Genomic DNA, 27984 nt, shown 5'->3' with positions numbered 1-27984 from the left:
TCAGTTAATATTCCAAACTTAAACATTAAAACATTGTTTTATTGTGATTTTTTTTCCAAGCACATTTTACCAATTCCAAACCATATCAATCTTAATAACTACCATTATTTTTTATTTAATCATTTATGAGTGCTATACAATAGTCCAGGAAAGCTGGAAGAGAAAAACAGGTCAAGAAGAACTGACAAAAATAATTCCAAAATAATTAGGTATTAATGTGAAGATTAATTTTTAGTCAATTCTGCAAGACAGACTTTCAGGAAAGGAGGTGGAATAAAAATGAGCTCCTGATAGTTTCACACCTAATTCAGTTAACACACACACAAACACAAACACACACACACACACACACACATACATTACCCACAGTGACAGAGGGACAGAGTGACATCAGATGTATGATAGTTTTTTAATTTTCTATCATCCATATAGTGTTGTATAGTCATGAAACTATGCATATTTCCTCAGAATGACTTGTCTTCTATGTGTAAATTTTTTTGAAGTGTTTAGAAGCTGCACTTAAAAAAAATAAAAGACATTTACTGGTTACTTTTTTACTGTTATTTCAAAAAATCACCAAGACAAAACCATTCAAGCTATTCAAAATTCATCCGCACCTGTTCTGTAAGATACATTCTTTAAACAGTGGTAAAAGAGGATGTGGTGCTGATCCTTCAAGAGTCACTCAAAACGTATCTGTCCATAAAGCCTATAAAGAATTATTTCTTAATATACAGTTCACAATACTTCAGCTTGTTATTCTAATTAAGTGAGGGTCATTTTATCAGTAAAATACATAAAATACATATTATTTTTCTTTGAAAGATTTCTATAAATGATTTAAATCATACTTGTTTCTACAATAATTATTTAAAAGTAATCCTATAGCTCCATCTGGTGGTCATTATTGGTACTAAGAATTGCAAGCTTGATTTATAAGTTATGATAGTTTTAATTTTATGCTGGCTCTTGAAAATGATAAAGCTATGAAACTTACTGTGCTTCCTTCAAATGATGACTTCTACGTATATAAAAAATTATGAAGAGTTAGAATGAAAATTTTAAAGATATAGTAAAATAACTATTGTATTTTTTAATGTTACTTTAATAAATCTCTATGGCCACACCATTTAAGGTATCCTAAACCCATTCGCAATTTAACATCTTCAGTATTTTGGCTTCATGTTAAAAAAGTTTGGTGTGAACTACTTGTGTCTTCTTGAAGGAGTATGAATTCATTTACAGGCTGATTTTATCATAAATCCACAATAACATTTCTGAGTTCTGTATCAATCTGTGTTGTTGTTTGTTTATTTTTATTTTTTTATTTTTCATAGGAAGATAACTGACCCTTTACTCTCCTTTTTAATAAATGTGATTTATAAACCAAGAACAAGCTATTTATAGCTGTATTTATAAACTGCTTACTACTGACTATTAATTTTGGGACAAGGCTTTATGAAGCATGAACTGACTATTTACTAATGAGTGCAGTTATTATAAAGTGTTATCAATGCATTTGCTAATGTTAACAAATTAGACATTATTTTACAGTGTTATCAAATCCCTTAAATGATTTGTAAGTGTTTTGTAATGATTTTATTGACCTACAAGCATTTGTGAAAGTTCTGCTTGCATTACAGCTTAGTCTTGATCTGTGAGCTGAACAGTTTTACTGTTACATCCATGAAATGATGTAAATTCAAATAAATATCATGTCACAGGATGTCAGAGGTCAGTATCAAATTAGTTTGAAATTATTATTTGCAGCACAAATAAGGTTTTTTAGGATTTTTAAAAATCCCTAAAACTGTCAGAAAAGGATAAGGCCTAAGATTTCTATGTGAGTGGCTAAATGTATTTGTTCTTATAACTATAATGCATAAACTATGAAATTATACAAAATGTATAAAAAAAGTACAACAGTTTTTCTTTTCCAATTATTTTTTTTTTTTTTTTTTGATTTACATTTAAAAATATTAGCCTACTGCAATCATTCTAAACAGCTTGAATAAAACCTGTTAATATTGATTATAGACCACTATAACTGTGTATAATCTAACAAACGAGTTTATTATGAAAATAAAAGTGTGTACACCAGATAAATTGGATGATAAAGAAATTGCTAACAATAGTATAGAGCATGTTTTAGGTTTTAAGGCGTTAAGATGCAGAAATGGACAAATCAATTGTAAAATAAAATGTAATTGATTTAATTAAATATAGATTAAGTCTTGTTAGAGCAAAATAATAAATAAAAACGTACACACATTAAAAAAGCAGCCAAGATGAATGAGTTTAATTTTTTATATAGATTAAAATTGAAGACAGAAGCAGCTGGTATATGCGGTCACTTAATATTAAAATCCAGTAGATCCACTTCAGATTTATTTCTCAACAGTTTATGTTCACGTGGCTGTTTTCGTTTATATTAGCCAAGCTATTATGTATTTTGAAATAATCTTGTCCGTGATGTGTTCGTTCTTACGACGAAAGGCAGAATCCTGCAGCTCGAGAGATATATGTTATTCTGCCAGTCGCGCTTTCAAATAGTCTTGCACACTTGAACGGGTCACAAACACCTGCATTTAGCTCGTGTTGTGTTATAATGGATGTATTGTGTGCATTTATGGCAATAATTTATTTTAAAAAGCTCTTAAACAAGAATAAATTCGTTTGTTTTGAACTTGTGACACTGTGCGCGCTGATCGGAGCGGTGATTTCAGATAGGCAGCTGCAAATATTTCATTTTCACACAAACAGTTCAAAAACATCTTAATTTAGCTCTTGGTGTGTTCTAATTGGTGTATTGTGTGATATCGCTGCAATAATTTATTTTTAATAGCTATAAAACAAGAATAAACTCGTTTTTTTCTGAGCTCATCATTCCACACGCTCCTGCTCAGAGCGGTGATTCATCTCTCGTGTTTCTCACGTATCACTGACCACACATCCATTATTGATGAGCCCTGACCTGATAATAATCATATATGTTGGTTTAGCTTGTCAGTGTGAATTAAATCCAAGTATTTATTTGTATTTTAACCGATTTAAAAGTGAAACCAAAAGACAGTCTCCTCCCTTTTTTATTCCGGTAACTGCACCTGTAGGGGCGCATTTTCTCTCAGACAATGGAAGTCTAAGCACACACACTCAAACAGAGGGACAGAGTGAGATGAGATGTCTGACAGTTTTTTAATTTTCTGTTATTCATACAGTGTTGTAAAGTCATGAAACTATGCATATTTACTCAGAATGACTTTTTTTCTGTATGAAAAAAGGTTTTGAAGTGTTTGGAATTTAAAAATGCAGGAAAATTAATAATTCCATCTTTATTGTCATTTAAAAAAATCACCACGACAAAACCATCCAAGCTATCCAAAACCCATTCACAATTTAAGTTCCTCAATGTTTTTTCAACATGTACACCAAGTTTGGTGTGTATAGTGTTACTCTCCTCTGAGCAGTATGCATTAATTCACAGCTAAATGTAAAAAACAATCCACATTCAAATCAAAATAGCCGACTTCCTGTTGGTCGTAGCTGATGACTGTGAATTAGAAAGTTGTCCGTCTTGATAAGAACAATTTTTGTACTGAGTTTGGTGTCTGTAGCTAAAACTAACCCCCTCACTTTTGACAAAAGGTGGCGCTATAGAGTGCCTCTTCCACGCCCTCTTATGAACTTTTGCCAGTGTCTAGATGTCACTAATACTGATATGTGTTCTGAGTTTGATGAAATTCTAAGCATGTTATATGCCTCAAAATCACCTGAGAAGTATTCCAGTTTGACATGTTGCCACGGCAACAATATTTTTAGATATCAATATCCCCCCAGCAGATTTATATCGGCTGTGTTTTAACATTATTCTGATGAAGTTTGAAGCAAATCGAGTAAAAATAAGATGCTGAATTCAAAGCATTTTGAAAATGACACACTTCCTGCTGCCAGTTGGTGGCGCTATAACTTTGACTCCTAATAGTCACATATATGCGATCGACATCATACAACGATTAATCTGATGAAGTTTGATTAAAATCAGGAAATGTATGTGGATGGTATTAGACACTTCCTGTTTCTCATTTCTCGCCATAATTTCAACGCCTCGCCACGAGCAAGCCGTTCGAGATATCAAAAATCCCCTGGCAATTTTTCATCCCAAATGTCTTGAGATCATGTTGACCGAGTTTGGTGGCAATCGGGTAAAAATCCTATGACAAGTATTTCAAATTCCAGAGCATGCGCTTTTTACATAACTCTAAATAGCTGACTTCCTGTTGGGCGGAGCCCAATGACATGCAATACGAAAATTGTTCGGCACAATGAGATCTATATGTGTACTGAGTTTCATATGAATATGTGCAAGTATGTGTGAGCTATACATCAACATTTCTGACTGTGTTCCAGGGGGCGCTGTAGAGCCCCTGTGGCACGCCCGTGTCACAGCCTCTGCAGGCTCCTAAAGGGCAAAGATTCCAAAGTGTGTGCAAATTTTCAAGAGTTTTTGAGTATGTTAGGGACCCCAAAAGCCCCCACAACTTTGACGAAAAATATGAATACTAAACCTTAAATAGCCAACTTCCTGTTGGGCGGAGCCTATGACATGCAGTACGAAAGTTGTTTGGTTTGATGAGATCTACATGTGTACCGAGTTTCATGTGTCTACGTGCAAGTATATATGATATATGGCCCTCAGTATTCCAGGGGGCGCTGTAGAGCCCCTGTGCCACGCCCGTGTATCAGTCTCTGCCCGGCCCTAATGGCCGCAGGTTCCAATCTGTGTGCCAATTTTCAAGAGTTTTCGAGCATGTTAAGGACCCCAAAAGCCCCCAAAACCTTGAAGAAAAATAATAATAATAATAATAATAACAAATAATCCTAAGGAAAACAATAGGGCTCTCGCCCTCCAGGCTTGAGCCCTAAATATAGCTGCAAGCAGCGATGGCGGGCTCAAGCCACCAATGCCATCACCACCCCGGTGGCATCAGGTAAACTGTGCCCAGCGGGCACATGCATTCACAATATCCCTCTGGCAGTGAAGTTTTAAGGGATATGGCAGTTAAAGGGTTAATCCGAATCATGTAGACTTTAAAATCACATTCACAGAACTATATATATATATATATATATATATATATATATATATATATATATATATATATATATATATATAACTTTAGTAACACTTTACAATAAGATTTCATTTATAAACATTATGTTAACATGAATAATATTTATATAGCATTCATTCATGTCAGTTAATATTCCAAACTTAAACATTAAAACATTGTTTTATTGTGATTTTTTTCCAAGCACATTTAACCAATTCCAAACCATATCAATCTTAATAACTACAATTATTTTTTATTGAATCATTTATGAGTGCTATACAATAGTCCAGGAAAGCTGGAAGAGAAAAACTCCTTATATTCATGTGTGCAGAATTATTAGGCATGTTTTCTTTTACAGATGAAATGCGCTAAAAAGAGTTTTAACTCAAACTGTTTTAACTCAAAGTCGAAAATTATGAAATACCCATGAGAAATATCAAACACAAATGCAATACAGAAATGGATAAATTAAGACTTGACCATTGTACAAAAATGCTGACAGGGTCATGAGGTCAGAAAAGAAGAAGAAAAAAACAGGTTAAGAAGAACTGACAAAAAGAATTGCAAAATAATTAGGAATTAATGTGAAGATGAATTTTTAGTCAATTTTGCAAGACAGACTTTCAGGAAAGGAGGTGGAATAAAAATGAGCTCCTAAATCTTAATTCCGGATTCAGGAAAATATATTCCTCAAACCATCGGACAAGAGGAGGTGGTGCTGGTCCTTCACGAGTCACCCTAATCTGTTCATAAAGCCTATATATAAAGTCTTAATATATAGTATTTCACAATACTTCATGGTATTCTAATTAAATCATTTTTTGGAATCTTAGATCTCTCAGAACCTGACACATTGTAATTCTGAGACTCCAGGAAAGTGGCAGTTCTGTAAAATGTTGGCACTGGAGACTAAATGCTCCCTGATAGTTTCACACCTAATTCACTTAACACACACACACACACACACACATTACCCACAGTGACAGAGGGACAGAGTGACATCAGATGTATGATAGTTTTTTAATTTTCTATCATCCATATAGTGTTGTATAGTCATGAAACTATGCATATTTCCTCAGAATGACTTGTCTTCTATGTGTATATTTTTTGAAGTGTTTAGAAGCTGCACTTAAAAAAAATAAAAGACATTTACTGGTTACTTTTTCACTGTTATTTCAAAAAATCACCATGACAAAACCATTCAAGCTATTCAAAATTAATTCGCACCTGTTCTGTAAGATAAATTCTTTAAACAGTGGTAAAAGAGGATGTGGTGCTGATCCTTCAAGAGTCACTCAAAACGTATCTGTCCATAAAGCCTATAAAGAATTATTCTTAATATACAGTTCACAATACTTCAGCTTGTTATTCTAATTATGTGAGGGTTATTTTATCAGTAAAATACATAAAATACATATTATTTTTCTTTGAAAGATTTCTATAAATGATTTAAATCATACTTGTTTCTACAATAATTATTTAAAAGTAATCCTATAACACCATCTGGTGGCCATTATTGGTACTAAGAATTGCAAGCTTGATTTATATGTTATGATAGTTTTAATTTTATGCTGGCTCTTGAAAATGATAAAGCTATGAAACTTACTGTGCTTCCTTCAAATGATGACTTCTACGTATATAAAAAATTATGAAGACTTGTAATTAAAAATTTTAAAGATATAGTAAAATAACTATTGTATTTTTTTATGTTACTTTAATAAATCGCTATGGCCACACCATTTAAGGTATCCTAAACCCATTCGCAATTTAACATCTTCAGTATATTGGCTTCATGTTAAAAAAAGTTTGGTGTGAACTACTTGTGTCTTCTTGGAGGAGAATGAATTCATTTACAGGCTGAGTTTATCATAAATCCACAATAACATTTCTGAGTTCTGTATCAATCTGTGTTGTTGTTTGTTTATTTTAATTTTTTTATTTTTCATAGGAAGATAACTGACCCTTTACTCTCCTTTTTAATAAATGTGCTTATAAAACCAAGAACAAGCTATTTATAGCTGTATTTATAAACTGCTTACTAATGACTATTAATATTGGGACAAGGCTTTATAAAGCATGAACTGACTATTTACTAATGAGTGCAGTTATTATAAAGTGTTATTAATGCATTTGCTAATCTTAACAAATTAGACATTATTTTACAGTGTTATCAAATCCTTAAATGATTTGTAAGTGTTTTGTAATGATTTTATTGACCTACAAGCATTTGTGAAAGTTCTGCTTGCATTACAGCTTAGTCTTGATCTGTGAGCTGAACAGATTTACTGTTACATCCATGAGATTATGTAAATTCAAATAAATATCATGTCACAGGATGTCAGAGGTCAGTATCAAATGAGTTTGAAATTATTATTTGCAGCACAAATAAGGTTTTTTAGGATTTTTTAAAAAAACCTAAAACTGTCAGAAAAGGATAAGGCCTAAGATTTCTATGTGAGTGGCTAAATTTATTTGTTTTTATAACTATAATGCATAAACTATGAAATTATACAAAATGTATAAAAAAGTACAACAGTTATTGTTTTCCAATGTTTTTTATTTATTTAATTTATTTTTTGGGATTTACATAAAAACAAATTAGCCTACTGCAATCATTCTAAACAGCTTGAATAAAACCTGTTAATATTTATTATAGACCACTGTAACTGTGTATAGTCTAAGAAACAAGTTTATTATGAAAATAAAAGTGTGTACACCAGATAAATTGGACGATAAAGAAATTGCTAACAATAGTATAATAGAGCATGTTTTAGGTTTTTAGGCGTTTAGATGCAGAAATGGACAAATCAAATGTAAAATAAAATGTAATTGATTTAATTAAATATAGATTAATTCTTGTTAGAGCAAAATAATAAATAAATACGTACACACATTAAAAAAGCAGCCAAGATGAATGAGTTTCCTTTTTTATATGTAGATTAAAATTGAAGACAGAAGCAGCTGGTATATGCGGTCACTTAATATTCAAATCCAGTAGATCCACTTCAGATTTAATACTCAACAGTTTATGTCTACGTGGCTGTTTTCGTTTATATTCGCCAAGCTATTATGTATTTTGAAATAATCTTGTCCGTGATGTGTTCGTTCTTACGACGAAAGGCAGAATCCTGCAGCTCGAGAGATATATGTTATTCTGCCAGTCGCGTTTTCAAGTAGTCTTGCACACTTAAACGGGTCACAAACACCTGCATTTAGCTCGTGTTGTGTTATAATGGGTGTATTGTGTGCATTTATGACAATATTTTATTTGAAAAAGCTCTTAAACAAGAATAAATTCGTTAGTTTTGAACTTGTGACACTGTGCGCGCTGATCGGAGGCAGTGATTTCAGATAGGCAGCCGCGAATATTTCATTTTCACACAAACAGTTCAAAAGCATCTGAATTTAGCTCTTGGTGTGCTCTAATTGGTGAATTGTGTAATATCGCTTTAATATTTTAATTTTAAAAGCTATAAAACAAGAATAAACTCGTTTTTTTTCTGAGCTCATCATTCCACACGCTCTTGCTCAGAGCGGTGATTCATCTCTCGTGTTTCTCACGTATCACTGACCACACATCAATTATTAATGAGCCCTGACCTGATAATAATCATATATGTTGGTTTAGCTTGTCAGTGTGAATTAAATCTAAGTATTTATTTGTATTTTAACCGATTTAAAAATGAAACTAAAAGAGAGTCTCCTCCCTTTCAGTCGAATTTCCCTTTCAGGAATTGCACCTGTAGGGGCGCATTTTCTCTCAGACAATGTAAGTCTCAGCACATAATACTCAAACAGATGGACAGAGTGAGATGAGATGTCTGACAGTTTTTTAATTTTCTGTTATCCATACAGTGTTGTAAAGTCGTGAAACTATCCATATTTATTCAGAATGACTTTTTTTCTGTATGAAAAAAGGTTTTGAAGTGTTTGGAATTTAAAAATGCAGGACAATTAATAATTTCATTTTTACTGTCATTTAAAAAAATCACCATGACAAAACCGTTCAAGCTATCCAAAATCCTTTGGCAATTTAAGTTGTTTAAAATGTTTTGGCATCATGTAGACAAAGTTTGGTGTGTATAGTGTTACTCTCCTCTGAGCAGTATGCATTAATTCACAGCTAAATGTAAAAAAAAATCCACATTCAAATCAAAATAGCTGACTTCCTGTTGATCGTAGCTGATGACTGTGAATTAGAAAGTTGTCCGTCTTGATAAGAACAATTTTTGTACTGAGTTTGGTGTCTGTAGCTAAAACTAACCCCCCCACTTTTGACAAAAGGTGGCGCTATAGAGTGCCTCTTCCACGCCCTCTTATGAACTTTTGCCAGTGTCTAGTTATCATAAATACTGATATGTGTTCTGAGTTTGATGAAATTCTAAGCATGTTATATGCCTTAAAATCACCTGAGAAGTATTCAAGTTTGACATGTTGCCACGGCAACAATATTTTTAGATATCAATATCCCCCTAGCAGATTAATATAGGCTGTGTTTTAACATTATTCTGATGAAGTTTGAAGCAAATCGAGTAAAAATAAGATGCTGAATACAAAGCATTTTGAAAATGACACACTTCCTGCTGCCAGTTGGTGGCGCTATAACTTTGACTCCTAATAGTCACATATATGCGATCGACATCATACAAAGAATAATCTGATGAAGTTTGATTAAAATCAGGAAATGTATGTGGATGGTATTAGACACTTCCTGTTTCTCATTTCTCGCCATAATTTCAACGCCTCACCACGAGCAAACCGTTTGAGATATCAAAAATCCCCTGGCAATTTTTCATCCCCAGTGTCTTGAGATCATGTTGACCGAGTTTGGCGGCAATCGAGTAAAAAACCTATGACAAGTATTTCAAATTCCAGAGCATGCGCTTTTTACATAACTCTAAATAGCTGACTTCCTGTTGGGCGGAGCCTATGACATGCAATACGCAAGTTGTTCGGCACGATGAGATCTATATGTGTACTGAGTTTCATATTAACACGTGCAAGTATGTGTGAGCTATACATCAACATTTATGACTGTGTTCCAGGGGGCGCTGTAGAGCCCCTGTGCCACGCCCGTGTCCCAGCCTCTGCAGGCTCCTAAAGGCCACAGATTCCAAATTGTGCGCAAACTTTCAAGAGTTTTTGAGTATGTTAAGGACCCCAAAAGCCCCCACAACTTTGACGACAAATATGAATAATAAACCCCAAATAGCCAACTTCCTGTTGGGCGGAGCCTATGATATGCAATACGAAAGTTGTTTGTATTGATGAGTTCTATATGTGTACCGAGTTTCGTATGTCTACGTGCAAGTATGTATGATATATGGCCCTCCATATTCCAGGGGGCGCTGTAGAGCCCCTGTGCCACGCCCGTGTATCAGTCTCTGCCCGGCCCTAATGGCCGCAGGTTCCAATGTGTGTGCCAATTTTCAAGACTTTTTAAGCATGTTAAGGGCCCCAAAAGCCCCCGAAACCTTGAAGAAAAATAATAATAATAAATAATAATAATAACAAAATATAGCTGCAAGCAGCGATGGCGGGCTCAAGCCACCAATGCCATCGCCACCCCGGTGGCATCAGGTAAACTGTGCCCAGCGGGCACATGCATTCACAATATCCCTCTGGCAGTGAAGTTTTAAGGGATATGGCAGTTAAAGGGTTAATCCGAATCATCTAGACTTTAAAATCACATTCACAGAACTATATATATATATATATATATATATATATATATATATATATATATATATATATATAACTTTAGTAACACTTTACAATAAGATTTCATTTATAAACATTATGTTGACATGAATAATATTTATATAGCATTCATTCATGTCAGTTAATATTCCAAACTTAAACATTAAAACATTGTTTTATTGTGATTTTTTTCCAAGCACATTTTACCAATTCCAAACCATATCAATCTTAATAACTACCATTATTTTTTATTTAATCATTTATGAGTGCTATACAATAGTCCAGGAAAGCTGGAAGAGAAAAACTCCTTATATTCATGTGTGCAGAATTATTAGGCATGTTTTCTTTTACAGATGAAATGCGCTAAAAAAAGAGTTTTAACTCAAACTGTTTTAACTCAAAGTCGAAAATTATGAAATACCCATGATAAATATCAAACACAAATGCAATACAGAAATGGATAAATTAAGACTTGACCATTGTACAAAAATGCTGACAGGGTCATGAGGTCAGAAAAGAAGAAGAAAAAAACAGGTTAAGAAGAACTGACAAAAAGAATTGCAAAATAATTAGGAATTAATGTGAAGATTAATTTTTAGTCAATTTTGCAAGACAGACTTTCAGGAAAGGAGGTGGAATAAAAATGAGCTCCTAAATCTTAATTCCGGATTCAGGAAAATATATTCCTCAAACCATCGGACAAGAGGAGGTAGTGCTGGTCCTTCACGAGTCACTCTAATCTGTTCATAAAGCCTATATATAAAGTCTTAATATATAGTATTTCACAATACTTCATGGTATTCTAATTAAATCATTTTTTGGAATCTTAGATTTCTCAGAACCTGACACATTGTAATTCTGAGACTCCAGGAAAGTGGCAGTTCTGTAAAATGTTGGCACTGGAGACTAAATGCTCCCTGATAGTTTCACACCTAATTCACTTAACACACACACAAACACACACACACACACACACACACACACACACACACACACACACACATTACCCACAGTGACAGAGGGACAGAGTGACATCAGATGTATGATAGTTTTTACATTTTCTATCATCCATATGGTGTTGTAAAGTCTTGAAACTATGCATATTTCCTCAGAATGACTTTTTCATCTGTATGAAAAAATTCTTTGACGTGTTTGGAAGCTGCATTTTAAAAATACAATAATGATTCCCTTTGTAAGGTAATTTCAAAAAATCACCACGGCAAAACCATTCAAGCTATCCAAAATCCATTCACAATTTAAGTTCCTATCAGAAATACTGATATGTGTTCTGAATTTCATGAAATTCTAAATATGTTATATGCCTTAAAATCACCTGAGAAGTATTCAAGTTTGACATGTTGCCACGGCAACAATATTTTTAGATATCAATATCCCCCTAGCAGATTAATATAGGCTGTGTTTTAACATTATTCTGATGAAGTTTGAAGCAAATCGAGTAAAAATAAGATGCTGAATACAAAGCATTTTTAAAATGACACACTTCCTGCTGCCAGTTGGTGGCGCTATAACTTTGACTCCTAATAGTCACATATATGCGATCGACATCATACAAAAAATAATCTGATGAAGTTTGATTAAAATCAGGAAATGTATGTGGATGGTATTAGACACTTCCTGTTTCTCATTTCTCGCCATAATTTCAACGCCTCGCCACGAGCAAACCGTTTGAGATATCAAAAATCCCCTGGCAATTTTTCATCCCCAGTGTCTTGAGATCATGTTGACCGAGTTTGGCGGCAATCGAGTAAAAAACCTATGACAAGTATTTCCAATTCCAGAGCATGCGCTTTTTACATAACTCTAAATAGCTGACTTCCTGTTGGGCGGAGCCTATGACATGCAATACGCAAGTTGTTCGGCACGATGAGATCTATATGTGTACTGAGTTTCATATTAATACGTGCAAGTACGTGTGAGCTATACATCAACATTTATGACTGTGTTCCAGGGGGCGCTGTAGAGCCCCTGTGCCACGCCCGTGTCCCAGCCTCTGCAGGCTCCTAAAGGCCACATATTCCAAATTGTGCGCAAACTTTCAAGAGTTTTTGAGTATGTTAAGGACCCCAAAAGCCCCCACAACTTTGACGACAAATATGAATAATAAACCCCAAATAGCCAACTTCCTGTTGGGCGGAGCCTATGATATGCAATACGAAAGTTGTTTGTATTGATGAGTTCTATATGTGTACCGAGTTTCGTACGTCTACGTGCAAGTATGTATGATATATGGCCCTCCATATTCCAGGGGGCGCTGTAGAGCCCCTGTGCCACGCCCGTGTATCAGTCTCTGCCCGGCCCTAATGGCCGCAGGTTCCAATGTGTGTGCCAATTTTCAAGACTTTTTAAGCATGTTAAGGGCCCCAAAAGCCCCCGAAACCTTGAAGAAAAATAATAATAATAAATAATAATAATAACAAATAATCCTAAGGAAAACAATAGGGCTCTCGCCCTCCAGGCTTGAGCCCTAATAATCCTAAGGAAAACAATAGGGCTCTCGCCCTCCAGGCTTGAGCCCTAATAATAATAATAATAACAAATAATCCTAAGGAAAACAATAGGGCTCTCGCCCTCCAGGCTTGAGCCCTAAAAAAATAATCCTAAGGAAAACAATAGGCCTCTCGCCCTTTGGGCTTGAGCCCTAATAATCCTTAGAAGAACAATAGGGCTCTTCGCCCCTTCGGGCTTGAGCCCTAATAACAAATAATCCTAAGGAAAACAATAGGGCTCTCGCCCTCCAGGCTTGAGCCCTAATAATAATAAGAAGAAGAATCCTTAGAAGAACAATAGGGCTCTTCGCCCCTTCGGGCTTGAGCCCTAATAAGAATAATCCTTAGGGGAACAATAGGGCCCTGCGCCCATTGGCTCGGGCCCTAATAAGAATAATCCTTAGGGGAACAATAGGGCCCTGCGCCCATTGGCTCGGGCCCTAAAAAAAAAAATAATCCTAAGGAAAACAATAGGGATCTCGCCCTCCAGGCTTGAGCCCTAATAATAAACGGAGCAATTCCAATAGGGTCCTCGCACTGCAGTGCTCGGGCCCTAATAAACGGAGCAATTCCAAGAGGGTCCTCTCACCATCGGTGCTCGGGACCTAATAAACAAAGCAAAAACAAGAGGGTCCTCGCACCATCGGTGCTCGGGCCCTAATAAAAAACAAAGCAGATACAAGAGTGTCCTCGCACCTCGGTGCTCGGGCCCTAATTACAGCCTATGCTCTCAATGTCAAATGCAGAAATGTTAATCCATGCATTTATGATTTCAAGGTTAGATTATTGTAATGCTTTATTGGGTGGTTGTTCTGCACGCTTAGTAAACAAACTACAGCTAGTCCAAAATGCAGCAGCAAGAGTTCTTACTAGAACCAGGAAGTATGACCATATTAGCCCAGTCCTGTCAACGCTGCACTGGCTCCCTATCAAACATCGTATAGAGTTTAAAATATTGCTTATTACTTATAAAGCCCTGAATGGTTTAGCACCTCAGTATTTGAATGAGCTCCTTTTACATTATAATCCTCTACGTCCGCTACGTTCTCAAAACTCAGGCAATTTGATAATACCTAGAATATCAAAATCAACTGCGGGCGGCAGATCCTTTTCCTATTTGGCGCCTAAACTCTGGAATAACCTACATAACATTGTTCGGGAGGCAGACACACTTTTGCAGTTTAAATCTAGATTAAAGACCCATCTCTTTAACCTGGCTTACACATAACATACTAATATGCTTTTAATATCCAAATCCGTTAAAGGATTTTTAGGTTGCATTAATTAGGTAAACCGGAACCGGAAACACTTCCCATAACACCCTATGTACTTGCTACATCATTAGAAGAATGGCATCTACACTAATATTTGTCTGTTTCTCTCTTATTCCAAGTTCACTGTAGCCACCAGATCCAGTCTGTATCCAGATCAGAGGGTCACTGCAGTCACCCAGATCCAGTACGTATCCAGACCAGATGGTGGATCAGCACCTAGAGAGGACCTCTACAGTCCTGAAAGACAGCGGAGACCAGGATAACTAAAGCCCCAGATACAGATCCCCTGTAAAGACCTTGTCTCAGAGGAAAACCAGGACAAGACCACAGGAAACTGATGATTCTTCTGCACAATTCTGACTTTGCTGCAGCCTGGAATTGAACTACTGGTTTCGTCTGGTCAGAGGAGAACTGACCCCCCAACTGAGCCTGGTTTCTCCCAAGGTTTTTTTCTCCATTCTGTCACTGGTTCCTTTCGGTTCCTTGCCGCTGTCGCCTCTGGCTTGCTTAGTTGGGGTCACTTCATCTACAGCGATATCGTTGACTTGATTGCTAATAAATGCACAGACACTATTTAACTGAACAGAGATGACATCACTGAATTCAATGATGAACTGCCTTTAACTATAATTTTGCATTATTGACACATTGTTTTCCTAATGAATGTTGTTCAGTTGCTTTGATGCAATGTATTTTGTTTAAAGCTCTATATAAATAAAGGTGACTTTGACTTTGACTTTGAAAGCAGCCTCCTTTTTTTTTCTTCAAACAATAAACATGCAATTTCTCTTCAGAGATTGGCCATGGAGAGCGAGGCACGCATTTCTTATAGAATCAGCAAGAATAGTTAAAACGTTCATTTTCCTTTTTTTTTTTTTTACTCTCAACATGTTTCCTTTTAAACTAACGTTAAATCTTTCAGCAGCGTGTTGGTCATCATACTTTAAAAAAGTAATTAGTTACAGTTACAAATTACTTCTCCTAAAATGTAACTGAGTTAGTAACTCAGTTACCACATTGTAAATGTAATTAGTTACTCAGCAAAGTAACTGTGACGTTATTTTTTATGTTCCATAATGCTATTATGTCATATAACATCTTTAATATATAAGATGTTTATATTAACTGATTGAAGAATAAAAACACTAAGTATTTTAGAAAATGTTGTATTTATTTGAACTCAATAGATTGCAGCCTGCCATATGATATGCATAGAAATACAAAATATAAAAAATAAATATTGAAAATAAAATTCAAGTGCAAAATTAAGACGAACAAATTTAAACTTGGGTAAAAAGAAACAGGGAAAACTGGCCATTAGTGCAAATCTCTTTAACTGTATATTAGGCCTACAATGAACAGAACACTATCCAACTCTTATGGTGCGTTCACACCAGACGCAAATAGAGCGTCTGGCGTGAGTGATTTTAATGTTAATGATTTGAAGTGTTTGTTGTAGTATAGTTGTATTTATGTATAAATAACAAAATTATGTCTTCTTTTCAGAAAATGAATTCAGCTATATTTTATGGAAAGGGCAGTAGGAAGAGTGCAGAGTTGGCCTGTCATGGAGAAGAAATTCAATTAAATTCAATTCAAGTTTATTTGTATAGTGCTTTTTACAATACAAATCGTCACAAAGCAACTTTACAGAAAATTATGTTTCTACAATATTTAGTAGTAGCTTATGGTGGTGACTGTCAGTTTGTGCACATTTGACAGGATTTTTACAAAAAATTAGTATTGTTTTTTTCTGAAAATGACTGAAAATTCAGCCTGATCTCATAGTCAAAACGTACATATTTAGACGTAAATTAAAACTGTCCAATACGTATGTGCCTTTACGTATTTACAGTGTCATTTACGTATTATCTGGACATAATTACAGGTTTGATATGTATTGAAATTTACGTAAAAACAACCTCAAATACATTCAGATAGAACGTGTTCTCTGACTAGTCAGTTATCCATAGAAATTTGCTCATGAAGCTGCTTTTCAATGCGTATCTGATTAATTTTTTTAATAGTTATGTATATTTTCCCTTTTTATGATTATTATTTTTTTTTTATAAATGTAAGATCCCTAAACCTCACCCGAACCTAAACATATTTTATACAGAATGTTAAAAGAGTAAAACATAAAACAATTTTAGTAAAAATTTAACATTAAAACGTTTTTTTGAGCCACTAACGTTAATCTTACACCTGCCCCTAAACCTACCATAACCATTTCTTAAAACTACATAACGTTACTGTTATAAATAAACAAATAACAGACAAACAAACATAACGTTAATCATTTATTTTTTGCGAAAAAATATCAAAAGTGGTACCAAAAGTAGTTCAAATGATAATGAGTTCCAGACGTCGAAGTCCTCTCTGGAGGTAATAGTTTTAATAGGGTACAGAGCAGAATTTAATTTATTAATCCGTGAAATTATGAATCTGTCTTCTCTCCGTGAAGGCGCACTGCAGTACAGGAGCATTTTCAAGTTCAAAACGGTGCGCAACGTTTTGCTACGGTTTCCGGATTGAACGTCACGTTTCCTGGAAACGGCGTGCACAGGTATGCAACGGGGTTTGAGATGCGTTTTCTCTTGTTTGGTGGGTGTGTCAGAACTGCAGTCCAATCAGCAGCAACATGTATATAAAGCACACGGTATTAAAGTGAACTCGCACAATGGCTTCAAGGAAAATAATGTACAAATGTGTTCGTTGCAGCTCGCAACAACTGAGGATATTAGAAGACATGTTTGTCATAAGTTTTATTGTAAAAATTTAGGATATCAACATAATGATGTAGTTGTTTATATTTTTAGCTTCAATGCAATTGTATGACATTTAGTATAGAAATAAACAATGGTAATTAAGTACTTTTCCTAAAATGAGAAAGAAAATACAGAGTATTAAAACCGTATGAATTACAAATAAAGTCAGTATGTGAGGCTAAATAGATGGCTCCGAAAATTCTTCACAAAGAAACCAAAGAATGGCCTTTTTTTTTTCAAAGAATGGCCTTCTCAGCTGCCATAGTTGCAACTCTTGCGTCACCAGAACAGTGTGTTCAACGCATCACCGTTTCTGATTAAAAAAGGTTGTGCAACGTTTTGTCGGGGCTGAACGCAGCCCTGATTTCAAATGTCTAATCCATACCATATGTAGACGCCCCATCGAACGCTACTGCCTATTGGCACGAACAAGCCGTGGAGCCGCCATCTTGGACCGGTCACCAGCTCCACTCAGTGTAACTTGTTTGCCAGGTGCAATGAGCTGTCAGCGCATTAAATTAATCATATCTCACTGAATACCTAACTGATTTTGACCCGGGTTTTTTTGCTGCAAAGGTCATTCATGCAGCTATGATATAGGACACATGGTTCAGCGTATTTTAATATTCATAATAGGCTTTACAGTTACATATTATATTCTGATATAAGATATAAGTTACCAGACGCCCAAAATCTAAATATGTGAGGTAGAATATTTATAAATCACATACTATAAATATGATAAAGAAGCAGAAATAGATAGTTGCAGTAAAATAAGATATTTTAATAAGTTGAAGAAACAATTTATTATAATTTGTGACACATACACTCTCTCTGGTTCTCTCGCTCTCTCTCTCTCTCTCTCACACACACACACACACACACACACACACACAAACACTATCTCTTCTGTGACTGTTGACACCTTAGGAGCTTGTATTGCTGAAGCTTGGCGGATCACCCTCTCTGCAGCTCTCAGCACCTTATAATAAGAATACAAATAATGCATATGTGGTGAATACCAGTTCGCCGATAATTAAGCGGTACCTCAGTTGGTATAAAAGCGGCATTTCCAAGCATAGAGGCACGTCATTTGATTGCGTCACGGCGTTGCTGCCGCGTCCGGGATTTCACCGCTCTGAGTTGGAGCTAGAGTTGGCCCGTGGGAGTTTATATGACTGTTAAAAAGAAGGTTGATCTTCCTCGCGATGTTATTTTGACAACTGGAAATAAAGCGACCATATATGTGTGTTGGACAACAGACTGTAGGTGATTTGCTTCTCCCCGGATTCGTGATCAGCATAAGGGCGATCTGGGTGCACGCTTAATTAGTGATATCTGAAGCTGCCATTCAAGAGGCATGCTTGACGGCATGGCCTAGCCGCGACATTGCTGTTTTGCTTTAGTTTTATTTTTTGATTTCTTCTTCGTTTCTTTCGGTTTTTTGTGTGAATTGTTATATTTTTGGTTAAATTCGTTTGCCTGTAACATTTATTGATTTATTTTCATTTATTTTGTTTCTTTTCATTCTTGTCATTGTGTATTATTCCTATTGTTGCTTATCATTTTTCCTTATCTTTAAAAAAATAATAATTATTTATTATTACCACTATTATTCCTGCGGTTATTGCTGGTATTTATTTGGTATTTTGCTTTGTATCGTTGTTTTTCTGTTATTAGTTTGTTAATGGAGCAGTAATCAGCCCAATGCTGTGTGTTTTATGTTTAAAGAAAAAATGTTTATTCTTTCTCTTCCCTCTTTCTTTTGACTTAGGAGTGGGGTGTATCAGAGTGACGGCTATCTAGGGTGTGGAGGTGGTCTTTTGTCAAAAGTGTGGGGTGTAACTTATGTTTGTAGTGTAATTCCACTAGAGTGTCTTTTGAGATTGAAACCCACAAGGGAAGGCTGCTTTAATTTGGGCTGTTGTGATGCTCCATGTGTGGCCGACCCACTTTCTGAGACACCCCAGTTCTATGATGTAACCTTTTGAGTTAACCCTTTTGATTTAGTCCTGTTGTTTTTATCGCTTGTGGCTCTGGCCATTTATTCTGAACTACTTGTGTTCATTTTGGTCATTTTTACCTTTATGATAATAAAGCTGTATTCTTATATTGATTCACGCCTCATTGGTGGATGCTCTGTGGGAGCGAACGAACCGGTGTGCTTTTCTTTAAGTGTTATTTTCCCCAGGCGTTTAGCCAGGGGTGGCGTAGTCGCTACTACTGATAATTAGAGCTCCGTTACCACTTCCCCTCAATGCCACATTTGGCGTAGTCGGCAGGGTTTGCTCTCAGTATGAGACATCAACTTGAGGCGTGGATGTTTTTATTCTAGCTGTTTTTGTTTCTCTGGATTTTCAATTTGCGTTCTAGCTGTTTTTGTTTTTTCATCTTTTCTTGTGGTGTTGTTTTTCTGTGTCTAGTACAAGCAAAACAGCGGTGTCCATTTGGTTAGGAGTGTCTGTTTGGGCTGAATTCCTTTACCTTGGTAAGTGGTATTCCTTATTTTGTCATCATGGAAGACGAGTTAAGGGAATTACGAGAACTTGTAGCCCAATTAAAAGCCGATAATTTAAAGCTGCGTCAGGAGCAGGCCCAGGCCAGTGTACCTGGTCCTAGCAGTGACCATGTACCAGAGTTCCCTGCAGCAACGCCATCTGTTTCAGCTGGTGTTGCCGTAGCGGAGCGGTTTGTATTGGTACCTAGGGACAGAAAATGCCCCAAATTTAACGGCAGGTCTGGCTTGGGAATTAATGAATGGGTTGAAGAAGTGCAGGCTTGTATTCGGGCCCGGCACTTATCTACGGCAGACCAGTCATTCTTTTTGTTTGATCACCTGGAGGGGGAGGCACGTGAGGAAATTAGATATAGGCCAGCAAGTGAACGGGAGGATCCAGATAAGATCATTGCCGCCTTAAGGGAATTGTATGGGGATACCCAGTCCTATGTCTCCTTGCAAGAAGCCTTTTTCTCCAGAAGGCAACAGGAGGGAGAGACTCTTTTAGAGTTCTCTCTTGTCCTGATGGGCCTCCTGGAGAGGGTGAAGCAGAGGTCACCGGTTATGTTGTCCAATGCAGAAACTTTGTTGCGCGATCAATTCGTGGAAAACGTCCTTGATAGTACGCTACGTCGTGAGTTAAAGCAATTGGTCCGTCGTCAACCCGAAGTAACATTACTGCATGTTCGTAGTGAAGCTATTCGATGGGAACGGGAGGGTTTGCCTGGGGGTACAAGAAGCCGTAGTCATTCCGTCCCCTTAGCCCATGGCTTTCAGTATGGGGTTCAAAGCAGTGCACCTTCACGGGTGGACCAACCCTCTCCGTCTGTAGAAATGAGTGAGCTTAGAGAGATGTTGAAACTGCAGCAGGAACAGTTAACTCGGCTTACTCAAAGTGTTGCTCAGTTACAAAACCCGTCACGCAGTGTTCGAGCAGTAGGTGGCCCTGTGACCTGTAGGAGGTGCCAAAAACCTGGTCAATTTGCGAGGGATTGCGATGGGGAAAGGGTCCCATCCCGTTCTCCCTCTGTCACCCGTCCTAATACTAGGGCTTTAGTAGGGGCATTCCCTCGTTCAGGTGCGGAGTCGGGAAACTAGTTCCCGCCGAGTTGTTGAGCCACAGTTCGGTAGGGGGCCACTCTGGCTCTGATATTCCAGGTAGAGGTGATTCTGTGTTGCAGTTAATGTCGTCTTGTCCTCATTTGATGGTGGTAATGGGTGGTGTGCCAGTTCCTTGTTTAGTTGACACGGGATCCATGGTTTCCACAATCACTGAAAGTTGTTTTCGGGAGCATTTCGAGCCTTGGGGTCAGGACCGTCTTAAGACTTGTCAGTGGTTACAGCTTAGAGCCGCCAATGGGTTGTCTATCCCTTACATAGGATACATGGAGTTAAGCGTTGAACTATGTGGGAAGTTGTTGCCAAAATGTGGTGTCTTGGTAGTCCGGGACCCTCCTGGTGGTATTTGTGCCCAGGCACCAGGTGTCTTGGGGATGAATATCTTGGGTCGTTGCTATCAGGAACTTTTTGGGCAGCACGGGCCTTCCCTTTTTGAGTCTCCACTAGTATCAGCTGTGCCCAAGTTAGTCTTTCAGGCGTTACAATATTGTCACCAAGTGAGTACTCAGCCTGCTTCTGGGAAGTCTGGTGCAGTGAGGGTACGTGGTCCTCGAGCAGGTCGTGTCCCAGGTGGCACCATTAAATTGGTAGCGGCCACCTGCTCTGAGCATTACTCTGACAGTGTAGTACTTCTTGAGCCCCCCGAGGGTGGGCTCCCCATGGGGTTATTAATCTCCCCAGCATTAGTCAGAGTGATTAGGGGTACAGTCTATGTTCCTGTGGTTAATGTGGGGACTACAGATGTTCTGTTGTTCCCTCGTCGTGTTATAGGCTCATTGACGAGCGTATCTGTTGTTTCATTACCCCCTGGGGTCTCAGAGGTTAAGCCTGGTACTGTCTGTTCTGTTTCTTCCTAGACTGGTGTTTCTTATGCACAGGATCTGCTGGATACAGTAGATTTGTCTCTTTTGTCGGGGGAAGATCGGGTTAAGGTTAAAGATCTCCTTCGGAAGTATCAGTCTGTGTTTTCCACTTTTGAAGGAGATTTAGGATGTACCGACTTGATCTCGCATGATATCCCATTACTAGATGATGTTCCTGTTCGGCAGCGGTATCGCCGTGTACCTCCAACTGATTATGAAGCAGTACGGGCACACATTAACCAGTTGTTGGAGACCCAGGTCATCCGAGAAAGTTGTAGCCCTTTTGCCTCTCCAATTGTGCTTGTAAAGAAAAAAGATGGGAATTTACGCATGTGTGTAGATTACCGCCAGTTGAACGCCAAGACGAGGACGGATGCTTTTCCCTTACCTCGCATCGAGGAGTCTCTGGATGCCCTAACCGGTGCACGCTGGTTTTCGACTCTGGATTTAACCAGCGGGTATAACCAGGTTCCTGTTAGGGAGGGGGATAAGTATAAGACCGCTTTCTGCACCCCCTTTGGCCTATTCGAGTGGAATAGGATGCCATTTGGGCTCTGCAATGCGCCTAGTACCTTCCAGAGACTCATGCAACGTCTGTTTGGTGATCAACAGTGCCAGTCATTATTGTTGTACCTGGATGACATTGTGGTCTTTTCTTCTTCTGTCGAGCAGCACTTGGAGAGGCTGGAGGTGGTTTTGAGTCGACTGGATAGGGAGGGCTTAAAGGCTAAGCTGGAGAAGTGTGTGTTTCTTCAGTCTGAGGTGAAGTACTTGGGCCATGTGATTTCCTCTAAGGGGGTGGCTACAGACCCTAGTAAGATCCAGGCGGTGGCTCAGTGGCGTTGTCCGACTAATGTTACAGAGCTGCGCTCTTTTCTCGGCTTTGCTAGCTATTACCGTCGGTTTGTGGAGGGGTTTGCTAGGATTGCAGCCCCCCTGCATAAGTTAGCGGCAGAGTTTTCGAGTGCTAGGGCTAGGCCTAGGAAGCAAGTTGGATTGGGTTTTATGGCGGCTTGGAGCGAACTGTGCCAACAGAGCTTTAAGGACTTGAAGGATAAACTCACTACTGCCCCCGTACTTGCTTACGCAGATTTTTCCCAACCCTTTATCCTGGAGGTCGATGCTAGCCATGGTGGCCTGGGAGCAGTCCTTTCTCAGGAACAGGAAGGGAAAATACGTCCTATTGCGTATGCTAGTCGCGGTCTAAGGCCCACTGAGCGCAACATGTCTAACTACAGCTCTATGAAGCTGGAGTTTCTGGCGCTCAAGTGGGCCATGACTGAAAAATTCCGGGAGTACCTGTTGGGTAGTCGGTGTGTTGTCTTCACGGATAACAATCCCTTGAGTCATTTGTCTACAGCAAAATTGGGGGCCACCGAGCAGCGGTGGGCTGCCCAGTTGGTTGCTTTTAATTTTCAGATACGGTACAGGTCGGGAAAAAGTAATGTGAATGCCGATGCTCTTTCCCGCCAGAATTTTCCAGAAGAGGGGCCATTGCATGCATTAGCCCCGGGAGCAGCAATACCAGCATTGCTGCAGCAAGTAGAGGAGGTCAGATCAGTTGTCGAGGTACAGCAAGCAGCTATCACTAATTTACCTGGTCCTTCTGGTGTTGATGTCCGTTTATTGCAGACGGAGGATCCAGTTATTTCGGAGCTCCTGCCATTTTGGAGGCGGAAGGCCCATCCCAGGGTTGAGGAGAGGCAGGGGCTGTCTGTGGAGGCATTGAAGTTACTCCGCCAGTGGGACCGTTTTGTAGAACAAGATGGGACACTGTACCGTAGGGTTCAGTGCCCGGAGGGCGGAGAGGAGTTCTTGCAGCTGATATTACCATCTGTTTTGAAGACCGAGGTGCTGACACAGTTGCATCAATGTCATGGACATCAGGGCATTGAGCGAACTGCTGAATTAGTTCGGCGAAGGTGTTATTGGCCCGGGTTAGCATCAGATGTGGCCCGCTGGTGCCAGGAATGCGAAAGATGTCAGTCTGCTAAAGACACACGGCCAGTGGCGCAGAGTTTCATGGGTCATTTGTTGGCATCACGGCCTAATGAGATTCTGGCCATTGACTATACGTTGTTAGAGCCTTCGACCTCAGGGGTAGAAAATGTGCTGGTAATGACTGACGTCTTCAGCAAATATACTCTTGCTGTTCCTACACGGGACCAGCGGGCTGAAACTGTTGCTCAGGTCTTGGTCAATGAGTGGTTTTACAAGTTTGGTATTCCAGGCCGGTTGCACTCAGATCAGGGACGGAACTTCGAGTCCGCACTTATTCGCCAGCTGTGCGGCCTGTATGGAGTGGAGAAGTCTCGTACGACCCCTTATCATCCGGCAGGTAACGGTCAATGCGAACGTTTTAATCGGACTTTGCACAATCTGTTACGTACTTTACCAGTGTCCAGGAAGAGGGACTGGGTGTCATGTTTGCCTCAGCTTCTCTTCTATTATAATACCACCCCTCATCAAGCCACTGGTGAGTCACCCTATTTTTTGATGCTGGGACAGGAACCACGATTGCCTGTGGATTTCCTGTTGGGTAGGGTACAGGAACCAGTGGCTGGTAGTATACACGAATGGATTCTGGAGCATCAAGCCAGGTTGCATACGGCTTTTGAAGGGGCACAAGGGCGATTACAGGAGGCAGCCAAGCGACGGAAAATGAAGCATGACCAGCAGGTACGGGATGTACCTTTGGTGGAGGGCCAGCGGGTGTACCTGCGAGAATATGGTCATAAAGGTCGGCATAAGATCCAGGATGTGTGGAGTTCGATTGAGTATCAGGTAGTGCGGGCTCCTTCGGAAGGTGGTGGGGTTTATTCCATTGCTCCCAGGGACGATTTGAGTAAGGTGAGGAATGTACACCGTTCCTTATTGAAAGGGCGGGTACAGGGTAGTGATTTTGCGGTAGAACCACCACAGCAGCAGTTAGAGTTTAGAGAGGTGCCTATGCAGGAAGAGGAGGAGGAAGAGGAGATTGATTTGGTACAAGTAATAGCTGGTGGTTCCAATGTATTGAGCAGGGAGAGTGTGGTGCCTAATTCACCGGCATGCAACGAAGATCGGTCACCAGAGGGGGTACTAGACTTGGCTGATCCAGGGCTTATAGGTACCTCTGGTGAAGTAGAGGTGTTAGAAAGTCATCCTGCCCCGGTATCAGTTTTAGGGTTGGAAGTAGTTGAAGGGGTGAGACGAACAGGGCGAGTAACTGCAGGTCACCACTCCAACCTTCACCACCTCCCTCGTACGGTGATCGGGACAGTGGCTTCCGGGTCTAATTGTATAGGGGCTATTTTTAGACCTTGGAATTGAGGTGACGGGGTTGTTATTGGCTGGTGCATCGTCGGGTCGGCGATGCAAAAGCTGAGGGGGGTAGATTGTGGTGAATACCAGTTCGCCGATAATTAAGCGGTACCTCAGTTGGTATAAAAGCGGCATTTCCAAGCATAGAGGCACGTCATTTGATTGCGTCACGGCGTTGCTGCCGCTTCCGGGATTTCACCGCTCTGAGTTGGAGCTAGAGTTGGCCCGTGGGAGTTTATATGACTGTTAAAAAGAAGGTTGATCTTCCTCGCGATGTTATTTTGACAACTGGAAATAAAGCGACCATATATGTGTGTTGGACAACAGACTGTAGGTGATTTGCTTCTCCCCGGATTCGTGATCAGCATAAGGGCGATCTGGGTGCACGCTTAATTAGTGATATCTGAAGCTGCCATTCAAGAGGCATGCTTGACGGCATGGCCTAGCCGCGACATTGCTGTTTTGCTTTAGTTTTATTTTTTGATTTCTTCTTCGTTTCTTTCGGTTTTTTGTGTGAATTGTTATATTTTTGGTTAAATTCGTTTGCCTGTAACATTTATTGATTTATTTTCATTTATTTTGTTTCTTTTCATTCTTGTCATTGTGTATTATTCCTATTGTTGCTTATCATTTTTCCTTATCTTTAAAAAAATAATAATAATTTATTATTATCACTATTATTCCTGCGGTTATTGCTGGTATTTATTTGGTATTTTGCTTTGTATCGTTGTTTTTCTGTTATTAGTTTGTTAATGGAGCAGTAATCAGCCCAATGCTGTGTGTTTTATGTTTAAAGAAAAAATGTTTATTCTTTCTCTTCCCTCTTTCTTTTGACTTAGGAGTGGGGTGTATCAGAGTGGCGGCTATCTAGGGTGTGGAGGTGGTCTTTTGTCAAAAGTGTGGGGTGTAACTTATGTTTGTAGTGTAATTCCACTAGAGTGTCTTTTGAGATTGAAACCCACAAGGGAAGGCTGCTTTAATTTGGGCTGTTGTGATGCTCCATGTGTGGCCGACCCACTTTCTGAGACACCCCAGTTCTATGATGTAACCTTTTGAGTTAACCCTTTTGATTTAGTCCTGTTGTTTTTATCGCTTGTGGCTCTGGCCATTTATTCTGAACTACTTGTGTTCATTTTGGTCATTTTTACCTTTATGATAATAAAGCTGTATTCTTATATTGATTCACGCCTCATTGGTGGATGCTCTGTGGGAGCGAACGAACCGGTGTGCTTTTCTTTAAGTGTTATTTTCCCCAGGCGTTTAGCCAGGGGTGGCGTAGTCGCTACTACTGATAATTAGAGCTCCGTTACCACTTCCCCTCAATGCCACACATATTTATATAGCGCTTTACACAGTACTCAAATACACTTTGCAGAACAGAGAAAATATGAAAAAAGCAACCTTAATATACATTACTGCCTGATATCACGTGCGCAAACACAAATAACAGTTATTATGTTCTGTCGAACAATGTATGTACTTCAGATTGGATTGTGTTGGTAGGCACTAAACGTTACCTAACGCTAAAAGTAAGTTACGTGCATCTAACAAGTGCTTTTTCGAACTTCTTTCTGATCTGAATAGTAAGTTATGTGAGAAACACTCGAGTTGAGGGAGGGAGATACATAGTCTAACTAATGTAAGCTAGCTACAATTTCAGTACAGTACTATCAAAGATCCTTGCTCCTTCTCAATTCTCTGGATTTAAGGACAAACTACAACCAATAGTACAATAGTAATGTTAAATCTTACTTGTGAAAAGTAATCCTGAGCCATATTTGCGGTGGTCCGCCGATTAGAACAGCAAAATGCTGCACAGTGCTCTGGCATCTTAACTGCTGCTAGTATGCAACAAAACTAGGAGTACGACCGGTTCAAGATGGCGGCCGCAAATCTCGTCGCCCAGCGGCCAATAGGGCGTCTACTTATATGAGGCGTTTCTCAATGTCAAGGATACTTCCTTGGTAGGACTGATCCTTCCAAGTCACTTCCTTCAGAGGCTAGGTGAGAGCATAGACAGTAAAAGAAATATAACAAATGTTTGGTAATGTAAATAAAAACCGTTAAAGCTCAGAATACGTTAACGTTCGACATTTTTGAACTAACGTTAGATAGCAAAGCTGCGCGCATAGATTGTGGGTGATTTGAGAGCGTGAAGAGCGCAAAGGATACACATATGCATCCTTTCCTGTGTATGGGATATTCTTCGAACGAAGGACTCAGTCCTTGGTTGAAATTCTGAGGATCCTCGACATTGTAACAGTCCTTTGACGGATGTCGATGACGTAGCATCCTCGAAATACTGGCTTCCGAGGATACTTCCTTGACATTGAGAAACACCTATGATGTCCATGTCGTAACGTTCCTGTGGCGCACTGGCGCTATTTTCAAATTTGAATCATAACGAGCGCGGGCTTTGACTGTGACAGACGCTGTTTCTGAGAATGAAGATGAAGATCGATTGATATGGATATGTTCCTTGCAAACATCTGGATTCTAAAGATATGGAGTACAGCAAACAAATGAAAGTGATTTGTAATTTTATGCTGTGCTTTTGTGTATGTTATTCCTATTAAGTAGATGAGTAAATTGCTTTCAATAAATTCAATAAAAACATTTATTGATATGACAATTAAATACAACAGATTTAAATCATTAAAGCCACGATTTTAATATTAATACATGGGAATTCATATAAATTCACACTTTACGTTAGATTATTTATGTTTTTTTAGCTGCTAACACGTAAGTATTTGTATGTTTTACTGCTATAAATACTTGTAAGTTGTAAGTTTTTATGTGCATAAAAACTTAAGTAAATGTACGTGTGGTAGAACAACAT

This window comes from Carassius gibelio, chromosome B24 (genome assembly GCF_023724105.1).
Source record: "Carassius gibelio isolate Cgi1373 ecotype wild population from Czech Republic chromosome B24, carGib1.2-hapl.c, whole genome shotgun sequence".
Classification (NCBI taxonomy): Eukaryota; Metazoa; Chordata; class Actinopteri; order Cypriniformes; family Cyprinidae; genus Carassius; species Carassius gibelio.
This window is presented reverse-complemented; position numbering follows the sequence as displayed.